The sequence below is a fragment of the Nasonia vitripennis genome, chromosome 2, assembly GCF_009193385.2.
Source record: "Nasonia vitripennis strain AsymCx chromosome 2, Nvit_psr_1.1, whole genome shotgun sequence".
Taxonomy (NCBI): Eukaryota; Metazoa; Arthropoda; class Insecta; order Hymenoptera; family Pteromalidae; genus Nasonia; species Nasonia vitripennis.
Genome location: NC_045758.1, coordinates 6,641,320 through 6,664,278, shown reverse-complemented (window position 1 = coordinate 6,664,278; position 22,959 = coordinate 6,641,320). Strand labels below are relative to the sequence as shown.

General features: G+C 51.8%; 1 protein-coding gene across 16 annotated transcripts in view; it reads right to left on the bottom strand.

Annotated features, from left to right (window-relative positions):
* LOC100122986 (ephrin type-B receptor 1-B) overlaps positions 1 to 20,893 on the bottom strand; it is a 104,670-nt gene extending 83,777 nt beyond the window's left edge. For 11 of the 16 annotated variants that reach the window (XM_008211637.2, XM_008211642.2, XM_016983041.2 and 8 more), the window contains exon 1: positions 19,939 to 20,892. The gene's annotated coding sequence lies outside the window, so the exon portion shown is untranslated. Of the gene's footprint in view, positions 1 to 727; positions 803 to 19,938 lie in introns of all 16 variants that reach the window. The other 5 variants (XM_008211638.3, XM_031922520.1, XM_008211636.3 and 2 more) reach the window with 2 other exon arrangements.
* Between the last annotated feature and the right edge of the window lie 2,066 nt (positions 20,894 to 22,959).

Genomic DNA, 22,959 nt, shown 5'->3' with positions numbered 1-22,959 from the left:
GAGCCGAACGCGCCGATTATTTTTATAGCCGTCGGCGCGGCTGCTGCACGAAAAACGCATATCTCTCCGCGGGGATCTTTCGAGCTGGCGTCGTTATGCAGTATATAAAAAGCGAGTAAAAAATTGTCCCCGGCGCGCGATATCAGCGTCGATCGTTATAGAACGGGCGCACGCGATTAATTTGGCCAGAGCTCGCGCATAAACGCGTCCATCAAATATTGGCTCTGTGTGTTCGCTCGTCGTCGCTACTATATACTGCCTTGAAATTTAAGTGAATTTAATACTTGCGCGCCGGAAACTACACGATGCGAAAACTGCAGCGACGCGGCTGCGCTAATGCGTATTTACCCTGGTAAGTTAAGCGCATTACGCACTCGGATGCAGCCTCGCGCCCCTATTTCTTAGCGGTGAACTAGCGCTGCTGCTGCAGAGCACCCGTTCTCGTTCGGAATCATGCAAATACGCCGTACATAACGAGCTTTGTTTGCCTGTTTGTTTATTTATATGGCAAACTTCCGAACGAGAGAGCAATAGTGTATAGAGGCGCTGCGAACGAGGCGTGAAACTCTCTCTCGCTTGCAGCGCGGGCAACTGGACTCGCTGATTTTGCAGCTGAACCTTCCTAATTGTCAAAATCACCGGTCGCCCTAGCTCTCTCCCTCATTACCATTTTTACTGCCGCTGTTGCTGCGGAACAAGTTTTAAGGAGCTTTCGCGTGGAACTTACCCAACGCGCACGCGCGCTGTATCGGGCTGTGTGTTAGTGCAGATATGTCGGCGAATATGTGGCTGGATAACTCACCTGCAACAGAAAGGAAAACGTGGAAATTAGAAAAATAAAAAAGTGTAAATATAGGGTATGCTTTTAAAATGAATGGCGCGCTCAATGGGCCATTATGTAAACATCAAAAAAATAATCAACCCGCTGCTGAAAAGAGGGAGCAATTTTCATGCTAATATGTTTGAATAGCAAACAAGTATCGGCGCGCGAGAGCCGCTGGAAAAAGGGCCGATCGCAGCCGACACACACACACACACACGCACACACACATACAGAGGGGACGAGTGTGCGCCCTCGTTAATAGATGATTACGAAATGATTTTCAAGGGGGGAAAAATTCGCCTGTAAAAGGAAAATACACAGATATTCCGAAGCAGCAGCAGCCGCTTCATCGCCCGCGAGTATAAAACTCATCGCTGATATTGCGAAGAGCGCAGCTCTCTCGCTTTTTATTCGCGAAAAAGCGATCGCTTTGTGCAGCGGAACAGCGAAAAAAAGAGAGGAAGTGTTTGGCGCGGAATGAAGTAATCCGAGCCTCCGGCATTCGATAACAATAACTTGCGAGCGCGCGAGCCATAAATCGGATCTCGCACAAACAGCAGCAGCAGCAGCAGCAGCAGCAGTGTATAGAGGGCCGGAATTTTCGAGGAAAATAATTCGCGAAAGCTGCCGGCGCTTCGCAATTTTTCCTCGCGCGCTAAAAGCTCGCTCGGAAAAAAAGGTATTAAGCGTATAATCCATTATCGATTCGATCGGATATACGTGCATACTATACAGGGGCAGTCGAGCTGTGGTATGGTGGCGCAAATATCAAACACGCGCGTCTGTGGATACAAGGGAAATGCATACAGCAGCAGCTGGGAGTCGACGTGCCTCTGGAAATTTCAAACGGGACGTGAGCCGGAATGAGCTTTCGAAATAAAGAGGGACATTTTCTGCATCACTCGGTGAGAATGACGCCGGCGAAGAGGAAAAAAAAACAGCTGACGTGAAGCGGCGGCAGCAGCAGAGAAGCGTAAGGTGAAGTCACGCGCGTGTGCGGTGCCCGAATACGAGGAAGCGATAGACAGAGAGAGAGAGAGAGAGAGAGAGAGAGAGAGAGAGAGAGAGAGAGAGAGAGAGAGAGAGAGAGAGAGAGAATAAGGAGAGAAGATCAACTGAAATATCCGGGGGCACTTAGCACTATCTTCAAAGGCTAATGTAGCCGACCGATAGGCTCTTCGGTGATTTCTCAATCAACCGTTTTACGCGCGCCGTTCGAACGAGATTAATGGCCCGGGAATTATACGCGGCTTCTCCCCCCTCCATTTCTCTCCTACACTCTTGGGGATATTCCGAGAAACTTTTCGGGGGAGTATATGGACAAAGTTTCCCGAGAGCTATGCCTAGAGGGAAAAATTCCGAGTATCAGACGTGCCATCGCACGCTGAGTCTCTTCCGCGTTATATGTGTTATAGCATCGATGGTAAACAGCAGTATACCGTCTAGTAGGAGCAGCTCGATAATTAACAGGAATCTCGAAACAACGCGCGCGCCGAGAGAGCAGAGCAGAGCGGGAGGATCGAATTTGAATAATGAGGGGGGAAGGCTTTGAAATTCAAATCGTCCGAGAGAGTTTTGACTGCTCGTATGTATATATAGCATACAAGCCGTGTAGACCCTCCTCTCTCTCTCTCTCTCTCGAGACTCCGTACCTGCGCGCGTGTGTGTAAAATTATCACGAGCGCGAGCGGAGCACTCGGAAACGCGCATAAAACATGTTTATATGTTAATTTAGAATGCAAATGCGCGGGCCTCTCTCTCGCGAGAAAGGCGGCAAAAATGAATAAAGAAAACGGGCGTATAAAATCACGCTGCCGCCGCACTACACGCCGGACAAATACCCAACGCGGACATATCGACTCTATGTGTGTGTGTGTGTGTGTGTGTGTGTGCAGTAATGTAGGCATCGCAGAAATAAAAGGAACAGCCAGTGCAGCGAAGAGAGTATATAGATACTAGATAGTTTAAGAGCGCCGCTTGCGTACATTACGCCGCCGATAAGTGGACGCGCGTATTCTTTCCTTTCATCTCTCTGCTGCTGCTGCTGCTGCTGCTGCTGCAGAAGAAAGAGAGCGGGCTGTTCCTGATGCGCACCGGCTTATCTGGGGCCACTTAGGCTCCGCCTGCGCTCGGAGAATAAGTGTAACGAGATCGGTTATTGCGGCTGCGCGGATATCACGTACGAATTCGCGCGGATATCACACGCGCGACCGGGTCGTTATGCGCGAAAGAGAAAGACAATAGAGAGCTGTAGAAGGGAAGAAAAAGATGAGTCAATATAACGCAACGCGTCGGCCTGTGGAAAAAGGCGTTCGCAACCGAAGCGCATAAAAATCGGAAGGAACAAAGGCGAGCAGTGTGCGGTCGCCTCATTAGTAGAAACCGAGCGCGAGGACAAAAGCAAAACGGCGAGAAAAAACTATGTAAAATGCGCATCGTGTGTGCAGGTTATCGCGCCTCCCCTCCTTCCACGGCATAGCATCAGCGGCGGCTTTTAGGGACTCTCTCTCTCTCTCTCTCTCTCTCTCTCCTCTCCTATTCATGAGCGCCTTATGCTAATGAGTCGCGCGCCTTTTCTCGCTCCCAGACACGCGCTGGCGCAATTATACACGCCGGAGACATATACGGATGCAAATAACGGCGGTGGCCTTCCCTAATCTAAACAAACTATAAACTAAATTGACTTAATCCAGAGGTACGTGTCTTCGAAATCCCCGCAGCTCTCGACTTTATTAAGCCCGAGCTTGGAGAATCTCGCGCAACGATCGCAACGCCGGTGTTTGATTTACGCGCACTTGAACTCGCCCCGACAAATTAGCCTGCGGGTCGTATACGATTGCGTGCGCGCGCTTCTTTCTCCGTTATATATACTCTATCTCTCTCTCGTCCATTGTCTCTCTTACGAAATTGCGGCCGCGCCTTCTCCTTATCATTCTCTCCTTCAATCCGATCTCCGTCGTCGCTCCTTTTTCGCTCCTCTTCCTTTTTTTCCACCCTCCTCGACACTCGCGGCTGACGCGAAATTGAATTCCCGGAATTTGTATAGCTGCCGCGATCGATGCATCGTTATATGCAAGAGACGCTTAAACATCGCGACGATTACGCCGACGTCGAAGAGGCGCAGGCATAACGCGGTAGGCTATACTCGGAAAGTATTAAACTCTCTCTCTCTCTCCGACACGCGATGAGATTTTACGTCCGAATAATGCGACTGATTTATTTAGCCGTGCAACATTCGTTCGGAGAAACACTTGTAAATTAAACGGCCGCCGCTCGCGCAGTAGTATAGCGGAGAATTCATAAAAATAGCCGCGAACGGTTAAAAATAATGACAAAGAAGCTGCAGCAGCAGCGGCTGCGCTGTACGTTTCCAATGAAAATGTTATGCGCTTGCGCTCTCTCTCTCTCTCTCTCTCTCTCTCTCTCTCTCTCTCTCTCTCTCGTATATCCGATGTTTATGGTTTACGGCGCGTATTCTTAAAACGCCGCCGTTGCGCGAGGCCAGGAATTCTAAGCATCCGCTCTCTCGCCCCAGCGTGTGCGCGCGAGTGTATTACATACAGCGCGATGAAATCGAGTCGATTCGGAAAGTTTGCGCATGACCTCAGAGTCGGAAAATGATGCGGATCAATCGCTCGTACACGAGATCTATGAGAAAAGTAGCTGCCGCGCGTCTTTGCATGGTATAGGGACCAGGTGTCGCGCACAATGGCATTCTGCCACTTAGCGCTTTCATGGGTCAGTGTGCGGCGGCGGCGGCGGCGGCGGCGGCGGACAGAAGAGCGCGGAGCGGGGAGAGAGACGTCGAGAGAGAGGAAACCGGTATGTCCCCCCTCTCTCCTCCGCGTCAGCGTGTCGTCCGCCCCTGCACGCCGACAAATTCCAATGTGCGCGATCTCGAAGAGAGCTGCTCTGCTGCTGCTGCTGCGGCTGCGGCTGCTGTACTTCTCCCGGAAGAGCGGACGCTGTAGCGAGTCGAGTTTTCGGCCGTTTTTCGCGGCAAAGACTCCGCCAGCGGAAGATAATTTATTTGTTTGCAAAGTCGCGAAACTATGCGCTGTGATATGCGCTCTTGCGCGGCGTTTATGATATTTTTCGTCTCGTTGTGGCTGCATTCTTTCGCGCATACTTACGCCGTACTCGCTCCGCATTCCGTTGTGTGAGCTGGAGGGAGGATCGATGCGGAAAGAAGGAAAATTCACACAGACACACGGACGGACGGACGGACGGACGGACGTGAGGATAGAAGCGGAGCAGGAGCCGTGAAATTTGGGCCAAACGCGTTTAGCGCTGGACGCGATCCCTCCTCTCATTCTCTCTCGATATTGTGCTGCTGCACGCACACACCCCTCATCCCTCTCATTCCCCGACGTCTATCCCCCATATTTGCCACTACGCTGCGCTACTATACGCTCCTCCGCTCGCCGTCTCATTTTCTTTGTCCGCCGCGCTGCTGCTGCCGTTGCGTTATTTACCTTTTCACCGACTTTCTCTTTAATTTCCGGCGCTCTCGAGTGCCCCGGCATTCTTCGGCTGATTGTGCGGCTCTAAAGAACAAATTGGATTTTCGGTTCATCTATTTTTATTGCTACTCCTGCCGCCGTCGCTATACTGCAGCGCACCTGCAGTCTGCGAGCTAGCACAGGTCCCGCGAAGTAAAATTTCCGACGATTGGCTTTAATTAAATTTTTTGCACACATACACCTTCGGAGTTGCGTATACTTTTTTAATGCCCTAGGGGGTGAGAGACGACGGCTTCTTTATCTGCTTTGCCAACTGATACCGCGCGTCAGACGGGCGCAAATTTTCAGCAGAGGCAAAGGGTACTATACTGGTACGCCAAGTTCGCGCAAGAAGAAGAAGAAGCTAGTCTTTCAATCCTTAAAAACTTGCCGGCTGCAGAGAGAGGCTGTAAGTAGACGTTTCAACTGTCGAAAAGGCGAGACACTTGGCTGCTGCTGCTGCTGCTGCTGCTGCTGCACCCTCGTACTCTCTGCTCCTTGGATTCTTCAGTCGTCTCGGCTACTCTTTTACCTTCCCTCTCTCTCTCCGTCTTCTTTTTATATCCGAGAGAGCAGCAGCTTCTCCGCTAGTCTAAGTACAGCTGTAGCTCGCGCGCGCGCGGAGAATATCCGAGGCTCTTTCAATTTTTCCGAGGGACAATAGAGAGCAAGAGGCGAGTCGAACAATGGGGAAAACGGACTAGTCCGACTACCGATTCGTCTAGTCACATTCGAAAGCGCCGCCGCCGCCGCAGCTTGTTGCTCTCGCGTCGTTTGTTCTAGGCCGATGCGCCTCAGCTTTTTGCCAGATCGACTGCTCCTCCGATAATACTGCCGCAGCTCAGCCTGTGAAAAAAAAAACACCGGACGCGTTGACGAGAAAAAAGCTATCGCGCGCGTACAATGAAAAGCGCAAAAAGTGGAGCTCCTTCGACGAGACGACCGAGTGGAGATCCCTTACTTCCCGTTGATTGTGCGGCGCTCCTTGTTTTCTCCCCCCTCCCCTGCACTGTGTGTGCACGCGTATTTCGGAGCGGGAGTTGTTTAGAGAGAGAGAGTGAGAGAGAGAGAGAGGGCTTATTAGTCGGCGGACTCATTAGAAGCGCGCATATACCTGCCCTCTCAGCGATACGTTTGCTCCCATTAGCCTGGCTCACGAAACACACACCGCGTTACACATCAGCGGCCTGTATCACGGAGCCTCTAGTTTCGAGGTCGACGGGCTTTGGATAATTGTTGTGCGTCAGCTCGATGAAAAAAAAAGGAAGGAAACGTTCTTCTCTTCTCGGCATTATCCCATACCGCTGCAGATGCGCCGTAAATTACGCCGTTGCGAGAGAGAGAGAGAGAGAGAGAGAGAGAGAGAGAGAGAGAGAGATAAAATAGGCAAACAACAACAGTAGCGCCTAATTGTACGGCGATGTACTCTATACCGATGCCGACGAGAGCACATTTCTCGGCCGGCTGCACTCGAGGGCTCAAGCCGACTGCCTTATATATTTTTATTTTTCTGTACATACAGATGGCATAAAAGGCGACATCGAGGGACAAAGCAGCGGGGCCTAAAAGGCCCGTAAATTTATTTCCGAAAAAAAAGAAGCCGCACATAAATCGAGAGTCTTATAGACACACGCGCGGGGCGAGGGCTAGGAATGCAATTCACAAGCCCGATCATTCCGACCCCCCCCCCCCCCCACCCTCTACGACTATTCGGTCGTATAACCAGAAAATGGCCCGTGGAAATCGCTCGCTCGCGCGGTAACCTGCCGTAATAAACCCGGCGCCATTGTGCCGTGTAATACTTCCGTGACGCGCGAGTATATTTCGTGGATTTCCGAGAGAGAGAGAGAGAGAGAGAGAGAGAGAGAGAGAGGCTTAACGAGCCCCGAGCGCAAGAGCCCGAATCATATACACGGCACTGTATAACGTACTGCGGCAGAGAAGAAGAAGAAGCAGCTGTCCGGGCCTCAAATATTTATCCGCGCAGCAGCTCTCAAAGTGTGTCGCAGCTCTGATGAATTGCCGGGCCGATCGCGCGGCCAGATAAAGGAGGGATACACAGCACCTTTATATCGCTTATGCTGCTGCTGCTTGTGTCAACTTGCCCCTTACCTTTTATCTCAGCCCTATCTCTATCTCTCTGCGAGCCCTTTTCCTCAATTTTTATACCTGCACTTTTCTCTCTTTCACTAGACAGAGCAGCAGCTTTCTTTCCCCTCCTTACGCTCTTTTTCATCGCCGCGGCTCGTCCCCCGATCCTCCGCAAACAGAGAGAGAGAGAGAGAGAGAGAGAGAGAGAAACTTGTCGATGACGGCAAATCACCGCGATTCGCTGCTCCTCGTGCGCCGCTCGACGCCCAAACACACACGGGAGGTCCGCAAACATTTTTGATTACGCGAGAGAGCTCTAGCTGCGGAAAGATAGAGCGAGAGAGCGGGGGCCGAAAAAGCGGATCGATCGGCTTTTTGCGCCGCCGCCGCCGAGCGCAAGAGAGGAAAGCTGCTCTGGAACGAATTTAAAAGTTTACTCTGCAAGATTGCTGCCAACCAGCAGCGCTGCGCTATGTGCTGTATGAAAACAGAAATTTGTGCGCGCGAAAGTGGCCGAAATTTATTATATAGCCGCGTATAGTGTGCGCTGGCGCGCTTGTATTCATTCGAGTGCCGCCGTTATATATGTATATATGTGTTTGAGAAAAAATCGCGCGGGCTTTTGAAAGGGCGCGTCTGCGCTAGTCTCGCTGTACGTATGCGGCTGAAAAATCGCAGCGCAGCCCGTATACCGAATCATATTTCGCGAGTGCGTTGTGTATACGCAAATGAATTGTGCGCTGTGGCGGCGGTCTGTTTTTCATTTTTCGCCGGCCGTGTGTTACATAAATCGTGTGTATCATATATAGGCGGGGAATCGCGCGGGGTATGGGATACAGTTTCATAACATGCAGCTTGGCGCGAGAAGAGAAACTCTCGGGTTTTCGCGAAAACCGATAAATATTTGTATCGCGTATAGAAAGAGAGACAATCGGGATAGGAAAGGAAGACGTGACTGCGGGACGTTCACGAGTTTTACACCCGAGTCTCCTATACTGGATTTACGTAGCTATACGTGTATGTGCATTGCAGGAGGGAAAAGAAGAGAAAGTGTGCGGTGGCGGCAACAGCATCGCGACATGAGAGATTTGCAGTAGTCGCTCGAGAGCGATTTCCGTGTGTAAAAGAACAGCGCATGTATATATCCAAGGTGAGTGGGTGGTGCAAGAGCTGCATCAGAGAGCGGCGGCGGCGTTGGTTCGAGAAAAAGGAAGAGAAATTAATCGCACAGGTGCAGCGCAGCGGCAGTAGTAGTAGTCGGGGTAATGGAGATTAACCTCGACCCGAATCTTTTTGATCCTCGTTACGAGATAAAGCGCCAGCACTCTTTTCTAGCGGTCTGCAATTCTCTCTCGCCTCCCTTCGTATAAATATCCCCGCACACACACACGCCGACTATTAGCACGGGATGCTGGAGAAAGTACATCCCACGTACATATACGTATACACGAGGAGATAATATACATTTATCCGTTCGGTGCACATAGCTCGCGCGCGTTCGCTTTAGCGCGCCTTATGGGAACGCGATGCTTATCGTCTGTCTCTCTCTCTCCCTCTCTCTCTCTCTCGGAGCGCGAAATTTCTCGATTCAATTAAGCCCGGCATTATGCATGCATTTGTTTGCGCTGCACAGAGCAGCTCGAGCTAGTCCATCGGTATTGCAAATACTGCACCAGCAGCTCTCGGTATACACACAGACGCTGGCAGTTATTGTCGCAAATCACGACTGTACGGAACGCGCACGCTTTGTTTTTATATTCGAGAGAGAGAGAGAGAGAGAGAGAAAGAGATGTGGGTCAGCTCGGCAGCTTTGCAGCGCACGGCGAATTAATCGGGAAAATTGTTGCTGCGCGAAGCTTTCGCATAAACGCGCGCTCTGCTGGCTCGTAAATTGTAATTAACAAAACGACCTGCCGAGCTCGAGCCTGGGTAAATTGTTTTTCCCCGAGAGAGACGGAGCTTGATTATGCTGCGCAGAAAGTGGAGGAGCGCGCCGGAACATCGGGATGTGTATACGGCGAGAACAAAATAAGAAAGAAGCAGAGAGAGAGAGAGAGAGAGAGAGAGAGAGAAGAAGGCCCCCGGCTGAGGAAATAATTAATCCGTGTGTATAGGTATATGTACACGGTGTGCGAGAGAGTATATGGTATACGCGCTCTTATAAGCGGCGGCGGCGGCGGCGGCGAAGCCCCGAAGCCAAGTCGTCGTCGAAAACCCGTTCGATCGCATAGACGTCGCGCGAGGCGCACGCACGCACACACAGCTGCTATATAGCGAAGCAGCGAGCAGAAAGAAAGAAAGCGCGTGCGTACACACACGCTCAGCTCTCTCGCTCCTTTGATCCCGCGGGAGGAGGGGCAGAAAAAAATGTCCCTTTGTCTCACTCTCTCTCTCTCTCTCTTATGCTGCACCGCGCCGCCATATCGCGATCTCAATGGCTCGCGCAGTGCCTAATGTAACGCGCGCGTATAGCCAAAAATCTCGAGCTGTATATGCGCGGGTAGAGTATATATATATATGAAAATCGACAATGTGCCGCTCTGCGCGGATGAATTCGCTCATTGTTGCTGCGCCCGGCTCGGCTCTGTAATACTCTTGAGAGCTAATTCGAAATTCGAGCCCGCTGCGCACATACGTGCATAGAGAGAAGGAGAGAATATGCAGTCGTATACGCTCTTGCAAAACGCCGCCGCCGCCGCCGCCGCCGCGGTGTTATTCACTTTTACTTTCGCAGTGCGCCGACTTCGATATCCTGCGTGTGTAGCCGTACTGTATAACGAAGACGATGACAATTAAACAATTTACGATTCCGACTAACGAAGTCGCCAGGTAACGCTCGCTCGTTTTCGGGGGAGGGGAAGATCCGTCGTAAATCGCAGCAGTCGCAGCCCGCGTGCGTGTAATAGTCCAGAGCCCGCGGCGGGGGGAGACTTGCGTGTCTCGGAGTATATAGCCGAATACACACGCAGCAGCCAAACTCGACGCACGCGATTTTCCTGTGTACCTGTATACTCCGCAGCGCTTTTTATCCGAAAAATTGAATTATTCCGTGTAGAGCCCGTGAAACTGGGTCGCGACGTGCGGCTTTTGATTAAAGCGCGCGATCTTCGCTAGAGCGTGCGCTATACACACGGGAAACGTGTCAGCTGAGCGGCAACAAAGGGAGGCGCTCGCGAGCAACAACACAAAAAGCTGTATACACAGTGTAGCTCGTCTGCCTCCTCGGGATCCTCGCGCGTTTTCGCGCTAGACTATGCGGATAGGATACACACGCGTACGAGATACGAGAGAAAGAGCGAGTACCGCAATGCTCGGCGCCTCTCTCTCTCTCTCTCTCTCTCTCTCGTTCGCCCGCAGGGTAAAACTCTCGGCGCGTCTCTCTCTCTCTCTCTCTCTCTGCGCTGCGTTTACACACGGGGAACGCGAAGAAGGTGAGGGAGAGAGAGAGAGACAGAAGAGAGTAGGCTGCTGCTGCCGGCGCGCCGTTGCTACGCACGCGGTGCATTCTTCGCGAGCGGCAGCGCAGCCAAAAGGAGCCCCTGAAAAGACGAAACGCGCCAGCGAGAGAGGACGTCCCGAAGAAGAAAGAAGAAGAAGAAGACGAAGTTGTAGGAGCCCTCTGCTGCTGCTGCTGCTGCACAATGGCTCGAAAACCGGAAAGAGGTACGCCCACTTCCCAAAAAAAGAGAGGCTCGCGAGGAAAGAGATACGCGCGCGAAAAAAGCAGTTTGTGCGTGTGTATCGATGTGTGTATGCAGAGAGGCATTCCCATGAAACTCGAGAGCGCAGCGACAAGGTCCCTCTGGGGGCATCACAGCGAGACGATTCCCGTCCCTCAGCTTTGCAGTCTCGTGTACAAGCCGAAATTAGAGCACATAGCGGCGAAAAATAAGAGAAACTCATTAGCCCCGGAAACAAGAAGCTAGGCCGCGGCGAAGCATGCATAACACACACACACACACACAAGTACACTTTATCGTGGCTCCGCGATCGACGCACGCGGTCACGCGTATGCACGAAAGAGACGGATGAGGGTTGAAGGAGCTGAAGAACAAGAGGAAGGAAAAAAAGCCTCGATTTATACCGCTGATAAATTTCGGTCGTGTGTGCACCGCCGCGCTGTATAGCTGTATCCTATTGACTCACGCGGGGGAGGAAGACGCGCGTCGTCTCTCTCTCTCTCTCTCTCTCCTCATTGTTATTTTAATGCGGAGTGACGTTTCTATTCCGGGGGTTGTTGCTGCTGCTGCTGCTGCCCCGAGAGAGAGAGAGATAATCACGTTTTCGTCGAACTACGAGGGTACACTTCCGTCGAGTTTTCACCGCTACGTGATGAGAATTTCATCGACTGATGCGTGTGTGTATACGTATAACACATAATATACTCGCTTCTTTTGTCCCGGCGGGCTTTGAAAATGGAATTAAAATTTCACTTTTGTACACAACAAGCGCGCGCGCCGAGTCAAACGAAATAACTCGCGCGCAGCACCTCTGTCTGTATTATATACACACACGCTGTTGCACCTGTGTGTACACGTGTCTGTTGACAAAATATCATCGTCGCGTGCGCCGTGTCTGTGTGTGAACAGTAACGAGACGAGCTTGCGGCCTTTGTTGCAACAAAGAGAGGATTAGCTCTCTCGGTTTAATCACCGCGCGGGAGAGGAAAATCCGAGTGGAGAGAAATCAATCGTTATATATTAGTAATTCTTCTAGAGAGCATCTGTGTGTGGAAGCGATCTCGAAGCCGAGATAAACTCCCGGGATAAGAGAGATCGGTAACGTCAATCAGCGGCCGCTGAGGGAGAGAATGGCTTCTCTCTCTCTAGGCAAGTGTTATAATTCAAAGAATGTAATGGCTCGGCATTACGTGGCCGCATTGTTCAACGATATAACCCAACGCCGCCGCTCTCCTACTAGATGTATACCTTATACTACAAGTTAATCTATGACGTGAATCATCGTATAAAAAGAGCGACTATAGGTGCACGCGTTATTGTTGCAGGTACATGTGTACAGTTATAGAAAAGTGAAATCGCAGAAAAGGAAGGGTCAAGCGCAGCGCTAATTGAAAGCGATCCTACTAGAGAGAGAGAGAGAGAGAGAGAGAGAGAGAGAGAGAGAGAGAGTGAGGGAACGGATAGTGACGCAAAAGCAGCCGCTGTGTTGTATATCTCGTTAGCCGAGAGAGAGAGAGTGTAATTCGCGTCGAATCGTGATGTAAACTAGTCGAGCTTCGCTGATCTCGGCGCAACCGCCGCCAAACAAATCAATCGGAAAGCTATATAACAGACACACTTTCGCAAGGAAAACCGCGTATAAAAATTATGATCTTAGCCTCGACCGGAGAGAACTGCAGCAGTGTGCCGAGAGAACCGCCGATCGATAACCGACGGGGGAAGGGAAAAAAGTTATCCAGCAGCAACACGAAGAAAAGAAGAAAGGGCGGACTGTATAGAGTCGGAGTGTGTACTAGTATGTAGGTATACGTGCCCCCTCACTCTCCGTTTCTTTCGAGCTGTGTATATAATTACAGAGAGAGAGAGAGAGAGAGAGAGAGAGACGGCGCGCATAGATAGCCGGAATCGACCGGCGCTGCACGATGTGAGCAATAAGATCTCTCTGCTTTTGTGTGCATATAGGTATAGACACAGAGGCGCGCGGTGAGAGGAGAACGCGGCGGCGGCGGCCTTCTGCGCGAAAATCTCGCGGCTAACTCATGTCGCTCTCTGACAAGTGAATTCGCTGAAAATAGGCTCTTGCTCTATCTCTCTCGCGGTGTGTATAGTAACACAATGTGCAGTGTGTGTAGGAAAGATCCCCATCCGCGATACGCTGATTGACTGCACTTCTTCGACTGCAGCAGCAGCAGCGGTAGCGCGAGGGAATCTCTATCTCACAGGGAAAGCCATCAATTTCCTTCGTTTGGCCGTTTACCCCTTTGGCCTCGTTCTCGCCCGATGCCGTGGCCCCATTACACACGTACGCCGCGACTTTCAAGAGAGTGCAAGTGCAACGTACACACACACACACAGAGGATTGTCGCAATCCTATAACGGAACATCGGCGGGGGCTTTGATAATATTGAGACTCGCATGGGAATTCGTATTGAGTCATTCGGCGAGAAGTAGCCGTAAATACACTTTGCGAAAATTGCTACCTCACATTCCCATATAAAAGCAGCTGATTAGATAATGAATGAGAGCCATTAGCCTGCGCGTTGCCCGCTTTATGCACAATTAAACTTTATTATAGCCGCCGCCGCACTGCCGATTATTGGCCAATCGATATCGGGCTCTCTCTCTCTCTCTTTCCCTCGAGAGCATTCCGATCGATCCTCGAATCGCCTGGATTTCCCGAACAAGCTCGCGTGTAACTCGATTATCTCCTTTTTTTTATACGACTTATTACATATACGTGACTCGGTGCTGCTGCTGTCGGCGACCGAGTTATTTAATCCCGGATGCATTGGATGAAGTCGATTCGATAATAATAATACGTCGATGTATCAGCTGCCGCGGAGAGACACACGCGACAAATTCGATTCATTTTCCGAATCGGTGTTCGCGGATATCGCGAGCGTAATGCAATTATATATCAGAGGTCGTTGAGGAGACAAACAAAAAAAAAATGACGAATTCGTTCGAGGACAAAAGAAACAAGCCGAGTTGACAAAAGGATCAGCCGTGGCGGCGGTGACAAACAGGCGCGAGCGAAAGCGATAAGCGAAAAAGAGCATTGAGACGCGATATAAATTTCGGCGAAACGGCCCGGTGCAATCGCTCCGATGATTACCGTCGTTCGCCGCCGCGGAGAAATTGCCCGCCGACGGAGAGAAAATCGAGACGACGCGCACCTGCACCTGCGCGGCAGCAGACAGACGGCGCGTGTGTGTATACACAACTTTTTGCTGCCGTCCCCGCATAACAGCAGCAGCCGCACAAAGGGAAATCGAGCCGACGGCGGCGAGAAAGCCGGGCCGAATTTCTGCGATACGCGTATCATGTATATAGGATACACACGTAATATGACGAGTAGCGCGCGCGCGAGGTCACGGCGCACATGATGACCTTGAAAGCGATGGCTTATCTCGGATCGCGCGCGATGGGCCAGGGAGATAGCGACGAGGGGGTCTACTCTGTGTCAAAGCGAGAAACCGGATCGCTTGTATATATATTCGGCCCGCGCGCATAGCTGCGTGCTCCGCGCGTCGTTGAATGACAAATCATGCCTGCAGCGCGTTTTTTCGGCCCGATCCTCCTTTTTTTTCCCTCTTCTTCCTGGAGATTCTATCGCCCCGGGGCGGGGCTATCTCTCGGTTTTCAGTTTCACAATAAACACGCGCGCTCGTAAAGAAGAAATTGATGCCCTTTCCTGCTAACTATATTTTCCCGGGGCCCGTATACGCAGCATCTCTCTGTCTCTCGTAAATAACGCAACGACAGTCGCCAAGCCAGTGTCGGATTCAACTTTATCGCCGCGACTCCGTGTGTGTTTTTCGAGAGATCTCTCTCGGCGATAGCAGCTCTCGCTCGCTACATACTGTTATAGCTGGGCTTGAGCGTGTTTGCACTAATTTCAGCGTCTCTGATGGACAGGTATGCGCCGTTATATGTCTGATTTAATTTTTAACGCGCTCGATCCATACAATAGCGATCGCGAATTCTTCGCTGTCAAACGAACGCGAGAACGATTGTGGGAAAATTGATATAGCGTGTACAGCACAATCGGCCTTTCAAAGCGCGCATATTAACAGCGGCGCCTAGAAGCTCGCACCGACGAGAAGAGAGGCGGTGTAATATGGAGCGCGCGCGGGCTGATCAAATAAAATGATTGGCTTCATTCATCGCGAATGGCCGAGAGAGAGAGAGAGAGAGAGAGGCAGTGTGACGCGGTATATGATTAAGGGGAAACAATCGGGAGAGAGAATACACCCACTCTCTTTTTCCCGCCGCCGTCGAAATGAAGAATGAAAAATTAACGAGCGAGCGGGTAATCCTCGCGCGCGATATCGATACGCGGACAAAAAGAGAGCTGCTGCCCCGGGTATGAAAGGAGAGAGAGAGAGAGAGTGTGTAATGCATGAACTCGTTTCCGAACGTGTATCGTCGATACAGGCGCGCTCAAACCCGCGCGCTACTCGCGATATTAAATCTGTGTCCTCTCTCTCTCTCTCTCTCTCTCTCTCTCTCTCTCTCTCGCGCGCGCTCGCGGGGAACAAAACTTTTCCAATAAAAGCGTGCCGCTCTCGCGAAAAATGCTCTACGCCCGTTTCAATTGCAGTCTCATCGGCTTTTTCTAGTTTCCGCGCGCTTTGTAACACTTTTCCAAGCTGCCGCTGCTGCAGGCCCGATATAATAAACCCGCCGGTGCCGCTGGTGGTAATAAATAATTAATCGCCGGGGCTTGATTGCCCCGACTGGCCGCGCTTGCGAGCACATCTGTATAATGCACGTGCGAGTCTTTACATGCATAACGTACGTACGCGCGCACGACTCTCTCGTATACACGTATTATACGTGCCACAGCAGCAGCAGCAGCAGCAGTAGCTCTTGTGTGCAGCGCCTAGATATTAAGGGCCAACCGCCGCGATATCAGCAGCAGTGGTACACGTAAAAGGATTTCCATTTTCGTTATGGCTCCGGATCTTCTATCCGTTTGCGTTTTATTGCCACATATATATGTATACATATAGGCGAATAAAAAGCCGGTCCCTCTTGCGGAGAGTAAAATATTTAAAAGCCCCAGCGCACTGCACACACACACACACACACACACACACACACACACACACACAAGGGGATATAATATTCGTGTGGAGCTTATGCTTCGATGAAGGCAAAAATTCCGGATGCATTTGTGTGCGTGCATGTATTAGCATACAGTTTTACATACAGTGTGTCCACCGCGGAGAGACTCATTAATATTGATACGTTATACGTCGTCGCTCGAGCAGCCGCTGTGTGACACGAAGTGAAGTATCGAGTTGTAAGTATTACGGAAATGCGTGCGCGCGAGTGAATTAGTCGGAAAGTAATACGCATAGCACGGAGGAAAGTGTTTTCATACTCGATAACGCGGCTCGCGCGTTATGTATCTCTGATTCACGATCGCTCCATACTCATTCTCTCTCGAACTCGACTCATTAATAAAACATGCGTATACGCGCGCGCGAATTAAACGAGAGACCGCGCGCTATGTTATACATTACGCGCAGAGAGAAAAAAAGCAAACGTGTCGCGCTATAGCTTCCTGGACACACGCATATTAGAACACGTCGCCGCGCGCGACGATATTCTCGATGCTTGAGAAAAAAAAGGAGAAGAATGGAAAAAAAAAATATTCTCATAAGATAATATACAAACGGAGGCGGCGACGACGACGACGGCGTTATGATTATTATTCGCCGCCTGGGATTATTTTCTATTAACGGTACGTACACGTCGCGCCCGCTCGAGCTTTTATCGACGTAGAAGATCTTCCTCTCTGGAGCGCCGCCGCCGCCGACGCGAGTACCCAAGCGTTTCGGTAAAAGACTTTTAGCTTCGGAAACAAGTATAGAAGCAAGAGAGAGAGAGAGAGAGAGAGAGAGAGAGAGAGAGAGAGAGAGAGAGAGAACGTAACGGGTAACCTCTTCTTCTTCTTCTTCTCCTCTGCTTCTCCTTCGGGACAGCAGCTCCTGCTGCAGTCTCTGCTCTCCTCTCTTTGTCTGCAGTGTCCTTCTCGGGGCCAGAGCTCTTTACTCTCTCTCCTTCGTGCGGCGGTTGTTAGCCCCGAAATCGTACGATTACGTCGGCAGATGCGCGCAAATTGCGTTCTATCTCTCTCCCCCGCCCCGTACAAACGCATAGGACACGCTATCTATATATACACCACAGACGGCGAAAAAGCAGCAGGAGGAGCCTAATTACCGAGAAAGCGGGGGAGTTGCGTTTCTATTTATACGCCTCGCGACACACACACACACACACAGGCTATAACATAAGTCGCTATCAGCCGGCGATCTCTCTTATCTGCCCCCGAGTACGTCAACGTCGTCGTCGCCGTCGTCCGAGAATGAAAGAGTCGTTGTGCTCTAGTCTCGAGCCGCGCGCGGGAGAGAAAGAAAAGTTTACGGTTCTTTATTGCACACTCACACACACAGTCCTTCCGGCCTCGTCGTCGTCGTCGTCTACTGCACGAAACATAATAACTCCCCGGGCGTCGGCGGGAAAAATGTTCTCGCTGCACACAAAGGAGAGCTGAAATCGAGCCCCGAGAAATTAGGAAGCTCTCCGCAACTCCCTCACGTCCTGATGGGAACGTGACGCGGAGGGAGAGAGAGAGGAAAAGACGTCCTTTAGCGCTATGCTGCTGCTGCACAGCGAGAGCGACAGGTAGAGACCGGCCGGGACCGATCCGGCTCACTCGCGCTGTGCTATTACGACTCTCGCATAGAGTATGTATACATAAATACACGGCGATAGGCATCTTGGGCACTGGAGCTCCTTGCACATTCGGGACACGTATAACAGCGAAGCGTGGAAAATTCACTTTTCCCTCCGCATACACACCAGCTCTATGCGCAATCAATTACGCGCCAGCGTAAAACGAAATTCCAACCGATGCTCTTTACGAGTCGCTTCTGGTCAGGTCATAGCGTTATATGGCGCCTCGTAAATAGCGAGGCCCCGATAAGCTCTCTCTCTCTCTCTCTCTCTCTCTCTCTCTCTCTCTCTCTCTCTCGTATTTGGCGTATTAGTCGCCATCGAAATTCATCCCCGTGCGAGCTAGTGCAACAGTTGTCCAGCTGCATGACGAGCAAAATTTACCTTCTCACGCACACACGGAGCGCCTACAGATAATAGGCAGAAATGAAATTTCGCCTTCCCCCCGTAGTCCCCCCCCCCCTCTCTCTCTCTCGCAATCGCGCGACTCGGCGGCTTGCGCAACGTTTAATATTCCACGGCAGCGGCGCGCGTATGAAAAAGTTCTAATTGAATTTAGCCGCGTAGTCGTAAAGTCCCGGGCGCGAGAGAGGCAAGCGCTCGCGCATCCGCGGGAGTAAAATCCGAACGTATAAAGCATGTATATATAAGCAACGGCGACGAAACAGAATGTGGCAATCGGCCGAGATAACGGCGCTCCTCGTTTTTGCGCCGACTCTCCTCCCCCCGCGGTAGAGATGTATACGGGTATAGGTGTCTGTGTGTGTGTATAAATCCAGGCGCGGAGAGAAAAATCCGAGAGCGGATTCCTACGGATCAGAAGCCCGCGCGCGCGCGCGCAAGAGAGAGAGAGAGTTTGGCGTCCGCTAACGGGGAATGATCCGTCATGGGCGGCGGCGAGTGTTTACCGGCGCAAAATATTTGCCCGCAGAGCCAAGTTCAAATAAGGGACGATAGCACGCCGGTATAGTAATCTGCTGTGGGGTGCGAAAGCTCTCTCTTCTATTCGTACGCGCGTGTGTGTGCTCGAGCTTACCGCTTTTCTTCCCTTATGCTGAACATTTTCCTTGGCCGCGCGTTCTATTTGGCAATTGCTTCGTCCTTATTGACCCACTTGTGCAAGAGCCTGTACATATGCATAGATCGATTCGTCGATGCGCATACGAGAGCACGACACGCGAGAAGAACGTGAAATTTTCATGCGCACCGCCGGTTTCCTCTTACTCGCTAATTTACCTATACCAATGCGAGGACATTTTGGCCGAATTATTCCGCTGTGCACGGTTTGAACTGTATGTGTATGAAGGTTTATGTGTTTCACGGCCCGGTAAACATCGCCAGCAGCACTTTTGCATCGACTGCCGCTGGAGAGAGCGTTTACGTTGTGAATAGGTGAAGCAGACGACGGCTTCCACCGCGATTATCCGGGGTGAAATCGAGTAGTCGTCTTTTGACAAAAGAGATTATGTGCGGCCGAGAGAGGGAAAGAAATGGGCAATGTCGCAGGTGTACTTATAATAGGAAAAAGTTTGCCCCGTCGGTGCAGTCCACGGAAAAATCGCACACCTTTCGGAGCAAACGCGCAAGTAAGTATGTGTATAGAGAGTAAGAGAGGGCAGAGGTGCTCTTTCTCGGAGCGTTTTACAAGTTTGCATCTGCAGCGGCGAAACCCATTTTCTTCAGGCTTCTCCAGCTGCGTGATGGCAGCAGCGAGTCGCTGCTCGCTTGACCAAACAAGCCGAGCGCGCGCGCGGGCGAAGAGAGCGAAAGAGAGCGAAAGAGAGAGGAGGATACGGCTCTCGTGCAGGAGTGAAGCCGCAAAAACTTTTCGCAAACTCGAAAGAAAGCGCGCCGATGGAGAGAGAGAGAGAGGGCGAGAGCAACGCGCGGAGGAGGTGGAGGCAGTGAGAGAGAGAGAGAGAGAGAGAGGAGAGAGGAGCGGTAGCGAGACACGGGCCGAGGGGAACGACGGGAGGAAGAGGTCGCGGGGAAAGCAAAGCGAAGAAAAAAAGCCGCCCCGCGCGCGCGCGAGCGCGAGCGAGAGGAGGAGAAAAGTAAAAAGAAGAGTAGAAAAAGGTCGAGAGGGAAGACTTACCCAAATCTCAGCTAGTCCGCTCGTAGTACTGCCGCCGCTGGTTAGAGGGAGAACAAGACGCACACGTTCTCTCTCTCTCTCTGTCACTGCCTTGCTCTCGGACGTGGTGTGTGGAGCTGGCACGCAGGGGACGATGTGCGGGTGCTCAACAGTGTCGCTGCTGCTCGCTCCTTGCTCCACTCGGGGAATTGTTATTTGCGAGGGTCGATAGAGGTGCTGGGACGGCGGGCGCGAGCGCCATTTTAGCCCGTCTCTCCGGCTGCGGAGGCAGCTCTCTCGCGCGGATATACCTACGGGACTCTGCACCACAGCACTCACTCACACAGGTTGATCAACACACGGAGAGAGAGAGAGAGAGAGAGAGAGAACAGATAGACAGACAGAAAGGTAGAGACGGGTACACGAAGAGAGAGAGAGAGAGAGAGAGAGAGAGCACACAAGTCGTTCCTCGCAGCTGGCACACGCGCGAAAAACACCGGCGGGAATCACTGATACTCGCGAGAGCGCACGATCATTCACCTCGCGCTTGGAGAGAGAGCCCGCACCCTCCGCACAGCGATCTGAAGCGAGAGAGTACTGCACCGCGGCGAGGACGCTGCGAGCGAGAGCGGAACAAAGCGCAACACACTGTTCCGAGGATCCGCTGATCCGCTATATTCTATTATTCGAGCACGAGAATCAAAACGTCACACAGCACTGTCGTCGCCGCCGCCGCCGCCGCCGCCGCCGCCGCCGCTCACTGTCGCCGTCGTTGCTGCTGTTCACCACGCGCCGGTAGTACCAGTCCCATGTTGTCGAAGCCGCCGCGAAATTCCGAACGATAATCCTGCGACTCTCTCTGTTACAAACAACAAGACAGAGAGGGAGAGTACGGAGAAAGAGAGCGCGCGCGCGGGGGGGACGCTCGCTCGTCGTCCTTCTCTGCCTGCGCTCACAGACGAACTGAGTGCGCGAGCGCTGCCAACGTACGCCGAGCGAGCGGCGGACGAGGAGCTACCTCTCGCTCCCCCTCTTTTCTCTCTCTCTCTCTCTCGCTCGGCCGCCCGCGCGCGCGCTCCGACTCGCCCCGTTCTATACTCGCTCGATCTCTCTTTCTCCTGCGCTGCTGCTGCTCGTACCGCTATTCGGCCGTCTACGGCCGTTTTACGCTTTGCTCGTCCCCCCCCCCCCCGACGTCTTCCCGGAAAACTCGAAATTCCCTTCTCGCTTCGGCTGCTCCTCGCGGCTCTGCATCTGGCCGCGGCAGGCATCGACTCCGAGAAATGCAAGTGCCTAATATCGTGGAAAATATAACGCGCTCGCAAGAGACACACGGCGGAGCGCCGGCAAGGAAGGGTCATTGATTTTTGCAGCCGCGCGAGGCCGTCGCAAGTGTAATACGCGCGCGCATGCGCACCCGGAGACTGGACGACTCTCCGCGTATATGCAGCCCTGCTGCTGCTACCCGCGACGACGACGGCGACGACGGCGATGGGTCTCTCCTCTCTCTCTCTCTCTCTCTCTCTCTTCTTTCTTTCGTCAGCGAGACCCGCGTTTTCTTTATCTCGGCTTCTCCCGCGGATGCTGCTGCTTTCGCGAATGGTACACATGCATACCTCTCTTTCTCTCTGTCTTTCTCTCCACCTTCTCTATATAAGTACTCGCGGCAGCGACGCCAGTGTCTTTCGCGCGCGAGAGCGCGGAGATATAGCTGCAGGAATGTCCCGCGATTGAATTTCTACGGACTCGCTCTCTACGTGTATATAGCTATACAGTACATATACTGCAGGTACACGGCGAGCCGAAATTTTCTTGTTGCGCGGGGCGCAGCTCGTAAAACCGATCGCCCCCCCTCTCTCTCTCTCTCTCTCTCTGCAGCAGCTGAGTGTATAGTTAATTGCGCTTTTACGAGGCGAGCTTTTTTTGCAAATTATACCGCTCGACTCGCGCTCGCGCGCGCAAGAGAGAGAGAGGCCGTAAAAAACGTTTAGTCCCTCGTAAACAACGTTCGGATCGCCACGCGATATATGCACTATATATATATATATATATGAGTAATACTCTGGCGGATCGAAACTATGTTGCAGCGGGCTATACCTTTTTTTTCATCCCCTGCTCTGGATTTCCGGCGGTCGCGCCGCGCGGAAAACACATGATATAGCGACATCGCTCTGCGATAACGATCAGCTGACCCGAATATCTCGAGCGGCCGCTTTTTATGCGTGTTTACACACACACACACACACACTATGCGCGCGAGAGGAATAATCCGCGCACCCTCCGCGGCATAAAAGTATACTTTCTAGGACGAATTATATATATATATATATAGATATATAAGCCGTAGCGGTATCAGGGCAGCCTTTTGATCTGTGCGCGAGTATAGTCGAGCGATCGAGATTGTCTTGGGGCCGGTAAACGAGCCGCGAGGGAAAGGGCTCGAGTCGTATTTCCGCCCGACTTGATCACACTCTTCGCGGAGCGCATTTAGGCCGTCGGAGAGAGGAGAGCTGCGCTGCAGCTCTCTTCTTATTATATATTTTCTTCTTGTTGTGCAGCTCGCGCGCTCGACATTGGTGGTCGTCCTCAGCTCTCTCTCTCTCTCTCTCTCGTTCCTAGCTCCCCCATTAGCGACTTTCATTGCTCTCCTCTTATTTCTCCTCTGCCCACAGCTTCCTTCTTTTTCAAGACGCATCGATGATTCGGGCCCTATGGCTGCGTGTTCTTCTCCCCCCCCCCCTATCTCTCTCTCTCTCTCTCTCTCTCTCTTTCTCTCTGCGGTTCTTTACACCGAGAGATCGGCAATCACTCTCTCGGGTCGGAAATTTCGTTTCTGGTTAATGAGTGTCTCGTATAGCTGTACACCTAATACTATATATAGCTGTATTTATTCGCGCACTCTTGAGAGATTCACTGAAAGATATTATTTTAGATGCGGTCTGAATTCGATCGCGTGTATAAATATTTGATCAGTGGAGAACGAAAAACTGTACAAGCTTCGGCTATTCCCCGAGGTTTTATTTCATTAAGTATGATAGAGGA